The sequence below is a fragment of the Ptychodera flava genome, chromosome 1 (assembly GCF_041260155.1).
Source record: "Ptychodera flava strain L36383 chromosome 1, AS_Pfla_20210202, whole genome shotgun sequence".
NCBI lineage: Eukaryota > Metazoa > Hemichordata > Enteropneusta > Ptychoderidae > Ptychodera > Ptychodera flava.
In genome coordinates this window covers 48,626,190-48,638,770 of record NC_091928.1, presented here as the reverse complement: position 1 = coordinate 48,638,770, position 12,581 = coordinate 48,626,190, and the positions used below count along the sequence as shown (strand labels likewise).

The following is a 12,581-nucleotide window of genomic DNA, read 5'->3' as shown; positions in this document are numbered from 1 at the left end:
ATACCACAGTATATGTTGCTGCAGTCATGAAGAAGATAGTGATAGGTCAGGCAATGGCAAGTCATGCACGGCTCTGATTCATTGCTCCATTGTCTCAAGGTGTAAATAGCCATATGTCATTAACATATCAGAAAGGTTGCCATTGATATCGCCACAGCAGTTACACATGGGATACTTCCCTTTTTGTCACACATCATTCATTCAAATGACAAATGTGTGGAGTCAGTAGACGACAGCCTATCTTGTGATTGTATTTGGTAGCCGCACAGTCCCTCTATCCATGGATAGAGGGACTGTGGTAGCCGGTATCATGACAGTTTGTGTTCGTGTCGGCTACACAGACGATCTGCCCTCTTGCGAGTTCGACTTCGTGAAAAAAAGATATGACCTGCGACCAAAATTGCTTATTTGACACATAACCAGGAGACCTGCATTACATTTTGCACCGGTATGTCATGAAGAAAATAGTGATAGGTCAGGCAATGGCAAGTCATGCAGGGCTCTGATTCATTGCTCCATTGTCTCAAGGTGTAAATAGCCATATGTCATTAACAACAATCAGGAGGAACCCCTTGAATGTATAAACAAAAGCGGTTTTCTTGCTTCAGTCACTGTTGCTAGAAGTTTAACTGAAAATAGACTTTGTTCAAGTCTGAAATTTGCATCAAATTCTTGTAAACTTGTTTTCTTTTCCTTAACTTGTTAAAAGTTGATTGAACGCATTATCATTGAGTTGCACCCGAATCACATTTGCAGGATCGCTGTCAGCCCTACTGCACTATGGATGAAAAAAGGAATGTTATAAATTTGAAAGATTTTTGTGATGCATAGAAAATTATGAGTGAAGTGTGTGTGTCCCTGGACGTACCACAGATACGTCCATGGAGTGTCTTGGCCGTCCTGATCATGCCACAGCTGAAAAGGCCAGCGTCGACAAAGATAAAATAATAGGTGTGAAAGGGATTATCAGGCCCTCCTGTACCCTTACATTCATGACTGCACAGACTCCACTTCTAGTGCGTTCTACAACTTTTAAGAACGTCTACAGTGAAAAAAGTAACTTGAGTAGTTTTGCGTGAAATAGAGATGACCGTGATATAGCCGTGATTAAAACAGCCTTTGTTTGCTGTCTTACTCGACCTCAGCTGACTACCATGGCAAAGTCGGAGACTGCTGAGACGGGAAGGCCATTATCAAATGTGAAAATTGTGAATGTATCGGTCGTTTTATCCAGATGATTTAGTGTCCTTTTCGATATTAAGTGGTCCATCCAACCAAGGCCCCCGGTACGCACTCTGTGGTCACAATGCATATGCAGTACAGTCAGGGTGAAGTGTGCAACACAGACAAAGGGAATTATTTGTTTGAGTGTGCAACAAGCATTGTCAGGGCAGGGACTTCCCTAATTACCGTGGTCACGGTCCCTCCACAAAACCGTACCGTGGTTAATGTCGGAATGTGGAGAGGTTGCCTGATGTCCTCCCACATTACGTGTATGGCATAATGTTATGAACACTCTGGTGCACGAATGCTTCAATCGTCGTTTGTGTGCAGAGGGTCTGTAGCTTGACGAAAACCCTATGATACAACTTGTCATTTGCATCGTGCGGGTTTCGCATAGTTACTATCAAATCGCCTGTGCCCTGGCGAGTGCATAGCAATTATCCGGCGAATCGACTACCTTTCAAAATCGAACAACGAATGTTTTAAAATAATGAGTAAAATTAAATGCTGAACACAGAATCGACAATACTGAAAATACTTTGCTGTAGCCGATGGCATCAGTAATTTGAAATACGCTCAAAGGGAACCTACTATAGTCATAGTTTCCGTATGAGTAAATCGGTACAGCCAGCCATCGGTAAGCATGAATGTGAAAAGATACATCAATGCTGTAAGGTCAAATTATTTTGCTCTTGTAAGTAGGATGTGTCCTTTTTTTAAATTTTTCCTTGTGCTTCCTAGTGTACCAAGTATTTTCTGGTCAGAATTTAGAGTTGCAAACGTTGTATCTCATATAACGGTATGACCGCCAGGTTTGTCTATTGGGTATGTAAGTGTAAGAGTATCAGGGATAGACTTCTCCAAGTCTGTGGGCATATAAGTATCAAAAAATAATAAATTGAAGGACTAAACATCGGCAAACCGTTGTGTTAATGGTAGGCTATTGCGCAGATCGTGAAGTGAACGCCGCCTGGTCAGCAAGTAACTCAACTGAAGAGAAAGCGCGACTGGGGGCCAGTCTACACCTGGGACTGTGTTCCGTTAATAAATCCTGGGCTAAAATTTAATTTCCTAATAGTATAAAACAGCATCTAATGTGCCTATCAGATATCATGAAGTTTGACGCTTGATTGTAAAATATTAGTGCATGTTGCTTTCTAATGCTGAATTCTCATTGAGAAAACAGAAAAGTATCAGGAACTATTATGCTTTTCATATGTGCTGCAGGTTTCATTATGATTAGTACACTTTGCAAAACAGACGTTCAATTTACAGACATCAAAATAGTTTTATATATTTCTGATATATTAAAGTACAGCGCCCGGAGCGCCCGCTGAAAAATATTAACATCTGGATATCACTGATATATATGTCTGATATATGAAAGTCATGCGGCTGAAGGGAATGCTGAAAAATAAGTTCGATATTTTAAAGTAATGCGCTCGAAGGGCGCACCGACAACATTTTAAACATACAGATATCTGTGACATATATGTCTGATATATTAAAGTTTCGTGCTAGCTTGAAGGGGGCTCTGAAAAAAGTATTATTAATATTAACGTTAAGCGCCTAAAGGGCGCGCCATGAATGCAACTGAATGATGAAATTTGTCGCTTGCACGATGCATTGTAGGCAAGTATGAGTCCGTGTCAAAATTCTAAAACAGACTGAACCCCCTCCCCAATTGGACATTTCAAAAAACATGGAGATCCCCCTATCATCATAGTCAAAAACGGGGTGACCCCTATGAATCCACTGCCCCCCCCCCCGCCGAATAAACTGACCAGTCCCTTTAGTTGACTTTAGCAATTATGACTCTCAAAGGCAGACACGTTTTACAACAACGACTAAGATCATAATCTTTCGCAAAATGCGCTCGTTCTTCATGCAGTCTCATAACGATTTGTTAGGGTTGTCATCGATATCGCCACAGCAGTTAAACGTGGGATACTTCCCTTTTCGTCACACATCGTTCATTCAAATGACAAATGTGTGGAGTCAGTAGACGACAGCCTATCTTGTGATAGTATTTGGTAGCCGGTATCATGACAGTTTGTGTTCGTGTCGGCTGCACAGACGATCTGCCCTCTTGTGAGTTCGACTTTCTGAAAAACAAGATATGACTTGCGACAAAAATTGCTTATTTGACACATAACCAGGAGATCTGCATTACATTTCACACCGGTATGTTTTGAATATTGCCAATATACTCTTCGCCAGTGGTTTAAATCAACCAAAGGACCGTGCTTCAACCACATCAAAAATCGACTCGGAGGCGAGTCAAGGCTGTTCAGTGGCAATGTTAGCTTCACCGCTCGAAAGTTATTCTCGGAAACAGGACGGCAGCATTGGTCAGGGCCGGATTTCGCACATTATATGGAAAGCTGTGGTTATTTCTTCGAAAATATGTGATTGGACTGCATACTTCTTCTTTGGGCCTTGGACTTTCGCCGCCGAAACGTCAATTAGCAAACAAATCACAAAATAGTTCAGTCACGTGAATCCGTAAATTTTGATGCATCGATCTATCGTGATGAATTCTGAACTAACGCGCATTAATTTCAGAGTTAGGGGAATTATTTGTACTAGTTTCGAGAACTTATAATATCAGTATACCCATTGATATAAAAAATAGACCGTACTGCTGCATATCAAATCAACTTTTAGACGATGAACTTCGAAGTTTTACATTGTACACATTTTTATATTAAAAACACTTTTCCGGAAAAGCGGGTGTATGGGAAAAGATACCGCGACTGTAGCGACTATTGCTCAAAAAATGTCTTTTCCACTTTCTGCATTTACCTTCGTGGTCCATTAAATCCAACGTCAAGTCATAGTGAACTCTGAGCTCAGTCCCGCATGTAAATTGCGACCGTGATATACGATGATGGATTTCATAAAAAAGTGCTAGAATTTCGCTTTTACCGTCAGTAGGCCTAGGCCTACATGTACAGGTTGGTAGTTATTATATCAGACTGATTTCAAACCGTGTTCATATTTCCCAAAGTTTTAATTAGGCCTAATAGCTGCTATATTTTGGAGACCATCTTGATAAAGATCTCGCCACCGGAATATTCATGAAGGTAAAAAATGCGTAAATCGAAATCCCATTGTGTACATGCTGAGAGGTAAACTGCACAGCCAGCAGCCTGTTGATGAAAATTGACCCCCTAGCTAGCTCGTAGCCTGCTGCTCTCTTTCTTTCTACCTCCATGCTTTAGCTGGCGAAAACGAATATATGGTTCAGTTAGCAATATTTTTATTTAACGAGAGCAAAAAAAATAACATTTTCTTCAAGATTGAGTGAAAAGTGATAGTTATCAAATTCTTTGCAAAGTTCGTTTCGTGAATATTTAAGCACTTGGGGAGCCATACTCAGAAGACGCCATTGTTATGGATAGCGTCGCGTCGCCTACTCAACGTTGCGTTGCGTCGTCTATATTTTAGTACTGACACGTCCCGCCGGTGTCTAGGAATGTCCACTAAAGACTCTAATCTTGAAATCCTGGACCGTCTCGACGACTATGCGGTACGTTTGAATCTAGTGCCAGTGTGGTGATCGCCAAAGAGTCCTGCATCAGCTGAACGGTTCTCGTGTAAGCTTACAATTTACCAGGTATGTATGCTATTCACTTATTCTTGACCAGCCAAAGTGTCTGGGATACGTCTACTCCTTCTGGTATAAACGTGTCCAGCAAAATCTGTATCTGGCAAAGTATCGAACGTTTGTTTGTTTTAAATCATCGATATTCCTGATAATTTCAAACGAATAATGAACATCGAATTTCCGGGTCACTTTATGCTAATGAGTGTTGATACCTGTCAGGGACTGGACAAAAATTACGGGCGGGGGGATTGATTGGTGTTTTTAGAGGCCTGTGTTGGCACCAGATTGTCTCACCAGAAAATTTACCAACCAGATTACAGTTTCAATGGAAAACAAAAGGTAGTCCTCCTACATACTTAAACAAAGGCAATCCCAGGGATCAGCAAAAGTGCCTTATAAAATGGAAAATAATGACCCTTCAAAAAGTGTTAGCAAGGAAAAGATTGTCCCTCCAAAATTTTCATGTCCCTTGTGAGTCTCAGTCTGTATAAATGATATCTTAATAATTGACATATAAGTTCTCATTTAACTTTGAACTGTTAAAGAATACTTTTAACCTTTACAAAAAATCACTAGGGTGAAAGTCCAATATCACATTTGTTGTTCACATCTGTTCTTTCAACCAATATTCTCATTGTGTACATTTTCAATTGCCAAACATTTATATAAGCACAGATTTAGCTTGTGTTGTATTTCAAAATACCTTTTCATATTTTCTTCAGAGACCAGAATGTACATGTTTAGTGAATCAACATTCCGGTGAAATTCCAAAATCAAATTTCTTGCACACACATTCACTAGTAACCAGCTCAATCTAACTTCAGACCTCCACCTCTGTTAGCTACAGTGTTGGGTATTGAAAGTGTTTAACATTTCACACTACCGGTATGACTGAGGTGAGCCCAACTTCACTGCGGGAATGTATGAACTACATGCATTAGCATGAACTCTGTGTGACCAAACAATTCAGAGAATGTTGCGCCCTGAGTGGCCATCAAATGATGAAGTAAGGGCCATTCAACATTTTATCGCATGAATTGCACAATGCTCTGTGCATTACATTGGACTGCTTTGTGCAGTTTGTGTGAAGATTTCAGTGCAGATATGCACAGTATACAGGGTTTTTGCTTGTATGCACTGTGATGGGATTTAATGTTTTGGCAAATATGTAATCACATTGCAATCTTTATCTTGTCCAAAATAGCATGTACAGTCCCAGTGTTAGTTAATAATAAGTGTATACATCACCAAAATTAGAACATTCTCACAAACTTATTTTGGCTTGACGTTAAAATCATAAAAACAATGCTAGAAGATACAGCTAGTGGGGGCTTAAGTTAACATGAGATTAATTTTAATCTTACCTAAACATGATATGTCATTATATTTCTGTTTCTGCTGAAAATGAAATGTGGTGTTACTTTCAACATGCACATTTTAGATATTGATATGACCATGGATGTAAAAAGAGTCAATTTTTCATCAATGGTCTGACAGTCTACCAGCTCTGAGATACTGCAGGAATGCATAGTGCAGTGTGAATCCAATGAAGTTGAGCGTTTTCAGGCAATGAACACGCTTGATATATTTCTGATTCAAATATGTGTTGATGGACTGTCAGATTAATATGGTGATTCATCGTCATTATTGTCACGTGAAATCTGATGATTCATCATCTGTGTTTTAAGATAATTTAATTTTTCACAGTAGGATTTTTAACTCTTTTTATTTATTTCCTTGCAAGTTGCAGGTCCCGTGGAGATATTTATTAGGCGTTGAACAAATAGGAAAAGTGTAGTGCCCCAAGGAATGACAGAGTCACACGAAAAGGCATGCCAACAACTGAGAAGAATATGAGAGGTATGTACTTCATACACATGTACAAAGTCTGCACTGATAAGTTTTTTGTTTAAAGTTGTGAACTTTGAAGGACATGCTAACCAAAGCACCAGTGTTGGTGAATTATGGTACATGAACATGGTTAAGCAGAACCATTACAACACAAAGTAATACAATTTTACTATAAGTTGACCGTTGATGTTTGGTTATATTTGCAGAGCACCTACTGTAGCTAACAGCCATAAGCAACAAAATCTGCGTTTATAATCTTCTTTTGAAGATACAGATGTAATTGATAGTGATGTAGCTTAGCCCATGTCAAACTTTGAAATCACAATGAAATGTGTAAACTCTGCAATTTTATATAGAGAAGCAGAGTGTTGAAACAACTTAAGGGGGCTCGTACATGAGTTCAAAACACAAATGTACATGACATACAATAATTGCATAGTCAAACCTAAGAAATGTTCTTTTTAACTCTGTCTCCCAACACTTGCCAAAATATTATTGAAGGAATCCTTGAAGTGTACTTTATGAACTTTGTATGAGAAACAAAACATCTAAACAATATCACAAGACAAACTGTCGTTAGAGAGTTTGTTGCAAATTGTGTAATGAAAGATGAAACAAGCCACGGAGCGAATTTAAAAAACCAACAAAACCCAACAGAAGCAGTGGAATGATCATTATTGTGCAAGGTGGCTGTATTATATGTCAGGGTAAAAAAATTGTAGCTTTGAAATTTCTGGATGGTATAAAAGGCTCAGTGGTACAAATGTTTATTCATTGTTGACATCATATCGATCTGATTGACACAACAAATGTTTGATCGTGCATCCCCTCGTGATTGGCAGCTGTTTGAAAGCTTTCCCCTATTGTTCTTTGAATGCTTCGAACACATCCACAGGATCGCAGCAGTTTTCGCATCAAAAATCAACTTAAAATGGATATAATGAGAGAATTTCAGCAACAAGGTGATGCCACAAGTATTCACAAAAGTGATATGTTGGAACAGTGCTTTAATTTACTCTTTGGTTGTTGAAAACTCCAGATTTTCGGGAGCATTCGTTGATGCTGTTACCATGTGCCACTCATGTTGGATTATGAATGCCCAGGGAGATAGGGGGTATTTATAGGCTCCGAGTCCCCCTGCCTTTAATCCATACTGGCACCCATACGCAGTCAGTTCAGTCTTTGATTTGGGTGATTCCCCAGCATGACATGCCCTCTTTTTAGTTCAATATATGTAAATGTTACAAGGCACTGTAGGTCAAAGCTGCATGGTACAAAAATATTTCTACCTCAATATTCCATCCTAATTTGACAGATTTAATATTCTAACGTATATGTCTTACTGTATTAGTTCTCGACCAACGTACAAAGACTTGGTCCATTTGCTGAAGCATTAATTGATGATATGTTTTGCAAAATTAATAGTGGAAGCACGACCATACACCATGTGTCTTGGAGATACATTGATGTTAGTCTCTCCTAACAAAAACGAATATTTAGTAAATAATAAAATAGGCAATGAATCAGTGAAAAAACATTTTTATCTTCATATTTGTATATTATGGCATAAACTTATCAGTTTGATGTGCAACAGTACATAGATGACCAGTTTATTCATCAAGGGAGCATTCAGTTATTACAGCCAGCACAATTTGAATGGGTTGGGGTTCACTTTAAATTGTTAAAAAAGTAGTTTAAGTGTTCAAAACATTTTTTGGGAGATAAAATGATTCGCTGCATTATTTCACTCTCGGTAGTCATTTAACTGTAAATCTGAACAAAAGTATAATTATCTGCCACATAAACATCTTGCCTTGGCAACTCTGAGGCTTGTCTTATTGTGAATCGAGCTCACTGAGAGCAATGAACAATTTCTATTACTTACATATTAAAGATATAGCAAGTTTTGTCAAGGAAAATATTTAACAGTGACCTGTTGACCACTAGTACCATCAAAATAGAAATGTTTAGTTGAAATTCCAATATCATTACTGTTGTCCACATCTGAACCTTCAAACACCCTATTTGAATCAAGTACATTTGTATCAATTGTCAAACACCTCAGAAAGCACAGAATGTGTTTGTTAAGCATTGTAAAAAAATTATTCATAGTTTTCTCATAGACTCCAGTGTATAGTGAATCAACATTTCAGTGAGATTCAGAAATCAAATTTCTTGCATACATATCAACTTTTAACCATTCTAGTCTAATGAAGTACTTTCAAATGAATTATCAAAGGTCTATAAATACAAAGATTTAAACAAAAACAAACTAAATGGATAATGTACAATTCTGATGATTTATTCTGTGTATCGTTATTTACAGAAATTGAAGGACGCAAACAGGGCTATCCAAGGACTAGCATGAAGCTGAAGACATTTGGTAGTTGTGTGTGTTTCTTCTGAGGACAGCGAGCAGGACAGAAGTTGCAAGGGTGGTGCCTTTATTCGGAGACACTTGCCATGGGATAGAGAGAGAAGTGAAACTGCGTACATTATGGAAAAACACTTGCATCAAAGGAAATGCATATTGAGGCTACCTTGCATTGAGGGTGTGGCCCCAATCAGACCAGAGCCTGAGGATGAGGATGGTGGGCCACAGTACTAGAGATTTCCCACAATACATCATGATTTGTACCAATGTAGATTCCCCTGTGAAGTCTACCATGTCTCCCATGTGTAGACAAATTCCTGGACCACGTGTAGAAATTCTGAGAACGTACTTTTAAAAACACCTTTCTTCTCAATTCCCATTGTAAAGGATTAAGAAAATTGTGCTTGATTGAGAGAAGAGAAAGGATTTTTGTAAATTTTCCACTGATTGTGTCCTCAGCCATACAGAATAAAGTGATGGAAAGTAGGGAGAATTGTTGCACCTGTTTTATGAAACAAAAGGATATTGATTTTTTCCAAATAGAAAAGACAAAAGAAATTTACATGCTAACTATTTTCAGAGAATGACCCCTTCAGTTGGTAATAACTTGCTTCCCAAAACTGTGACATTTGTAGTACCTGAAGAATGTGACTTTTATGGTTATTTAATGGTTTCTTTGAAATTTATACTGCAATATTTCAACGTACTTTTAATAAATATAATTAATCAATTATCGTGAGACTTCACATTATTGCTTTTATGCAGAACTGAAAAAGTACAAGAAAACTAACGTCGTTGGTACAAATCGAACAGCATTGTGGGTAATTGATTGTACTGTGGGCCATGAGCCGTTATACAGACAGATGACAATATCAACAGCGCTGACAACTCATTACAGGACAATGTTTAATGTATAAGCATATGTTTTTGCATTTTCTTGATTCTGCTAAAAGCTCAATGATGCATTTTTAGTTTTGAACAAAGACCACTCAACTTTTGAATTTTATTGACTAGATACAGGCTGTACTCATGTTAGTACACCGACGAGTCATAAACAGTGATTATTTGTATAATTGTATTTTTTGGGGGAATTTTTTCTATTCTTGGTCAAGAAATCTTCTCTGAGACCACAACTCCAATTGATTTGAAAGTTGGTGTGGAGGTTTTTAGGGTACAGCTCAGTAAGACTGTTTCAAATTGTGGTGAAGTTTGCATAATTGTATATTTGGCAAACTTTTTACCATTGTCTTTTGCCAAGTCTTTTTTTTTTTAAATCGCTGCTACAATTGTACAGACGTTCAATGAATGACTTGAAATATTGGTTTCAAAAAGTCTGGTTATATTATTGTTTGTGATTTTTTTTCAGAAACCGCAGCTTTTGTTTAACACATGTGTCAATTATTGTAAATATTCATTGGATTAGTATTATTCAGTGAATAAAAAGGACATTATTTTTTTAATTGCATAACAGTTGTATGAACTTAAATTGTTGATGTGTGTAGTGTAACATGTGAGTATGAGTAAAATGAAAGAATACTAGTATATCATGAGAATACCGGTAATACATTTTAATCAATAATGGTAGATGTTGTGCATACCATCCTATGGCAATATGCCTGCACATAATTCTGTAAACACAAAATGGAAGAATGCAGAAAAGATATTAAATATCCGCGCTGTACATATATATCAACTTGGTCCTGTTTGTTTCCCCATAATAGAACTAACTGCCCCATATCTATTTTCTAAGCATGTCTATGCATCATTACAATTGTTGATAATTGCACTGAAGTAAGGCCTTTTGAAATGGATCGGTCAAAAATAACATAAAGGATACAGAGGCCATGTTTAGAAGCAGAATACAAGGTTATTTTGGTATACAATTATGAAAATAAATGATGAAACAGTACAAAATGTGCAAAAGGTACAGGTTACTGTTTCAAGTAAATATCGATTCATGAGAAATTCAAAAAATTAAAAGGAATGACAGCAGAGCAGTGATATTTTATTCGATTTCACGCAATGTACCATGGGAAAATTTAAGGCAAGAGGGTGGATTCCTATGATCACTAATTTCACGCAGAATCCATTGAAATCCTGCACAGGATAATTCAGGAGACTGTCTTATGGAATCCATTAAAATGCTGTGATGGATTCTGATGTGGATTCTAAAAGTGTTCCGTATATAGAAGAATCCATAATTGGATACCTTAGGATTCCCTGAGTACCCACAATGGATATCTCTGGATTCCCTTGGATTCTGATTGAATCCACGGAGGAATCCACAACAATGCTTGATGGATTCTGGCTTTTTCACATAGTGAAGGTTTACGTTGCATTTCTCAATTGATATCAAACGTTTTGTGCATCGTGAATGTTAAAGGGGTACTCACCTTAATTCTTAGTTGGAAGATCTCTTCTGCTTTTATTCAGCTGTTCTGGCGACAGGTTAAGCCAGACATATATTTTCCTGTTCCTGCTGCCAATGCTGACACATCTGTTTATGTCAGCAGTGCTTATACTGTCTGCTGCTTGCACTGTGTGAACTAACGTTTGTAAAAGTCTTGAGCATTGGTGTTTGCATATTGTGTACTATACTCGCCGGTTCGCCGAGCGGCTGTGGTCAGAGCTGAAAGTGTCTGCCTATTCAATTAGAGCAATTTCTGCTAGTCATCGCTGAAGTCTGACGTCTAACCTACCTTCACGTTCTACCACGTTTCGATAAAATCGTTTCAGGTCAACAGTCGACAGTCGTAAATCAACACTTCAGTCTGCAATTCTCGGACAAGTCTACGTGTGAATTTTGTACAAGACAGAGGGCGCTTTAATCGCTAAACGGAATGTTGCATGTAAATTGTTTTGATTTACCCGATTCACCCAGCAGTTCATAGTGAGCCGTACAATTTTGATCTGATAGTTTTCACTTTTAATATTAACTAAAGTTTTTTAGTCTCTGAAAAAAATATGATTTGGTATCACACAAAATTATATAATTTGTCTCATTCTCCATGTTTCTTACTATACTATAACACTCCATCTTTCCTACTTTTCGGTAGGCTTGGATCTATTTTCACCGCACAGGCCTGTCCCTGGGATGTTTTGCGACAGGAAAGGAAGTAAGCACTTTCTGATAGCATAATTGACAACCCTGATGCTGCAATACACTGACGTACACCTATCCCTTACTTTTTGCTATTTTTCAGGCTCTTCGTGGGATGATGTTTGTGCCTTACTGGCGTTGACCCCTTTCGGAACTAGTCCTGATACTATCACAGCATAGGTCGACTCAAACTTGTAAGGGCTCTACAATAAATTATTAAAGCACATTTATAGGAAGCTTTTCATATACTGTCTTTCCTCTTAGTTTAGCATAGTATAGCAAATAGCATACCATAAAATAGTATAGAATAGCATAACATAGCATGGCATAGGATGGCATAGAATTGCATAGCATAACATAGCATACCATGGCATTGCGTATCATAACATAGCATTGCGTAGCGTAACATAGCAATGCATGGC

The 12,581-nt window shown here is 37.9% G+C and overlaps 1 long non-coding RNA gene across 2 annotated transcripts; it reads left to right on the top strand.

The window, feature by feature from the left end:
• Nucleotides 1-4,596: 4,596 nt before the first annotated feature.
• LOC139140052 (uncharacterized) lies at nt 4,597-9,798 on the top strand. Of its 2 annotated transcripts, none has more exons than XR_011553938.1 (3): nt 4,597-4,843; nt 6,579-6,694; nt 9,012-9,798. It is a non-coding gene; the product is annotated as an uncharacterized lncRNA (long non-coding RNA). The 2 variants fall into 2 exon arrangements; XR_011553936.1 differs by having other exon boundaries at nt 4,599-4,843; nt 6,585-6,694.
• Nucleotides 9,799-12,581: the final 2,783 nt, after the last annotated feature.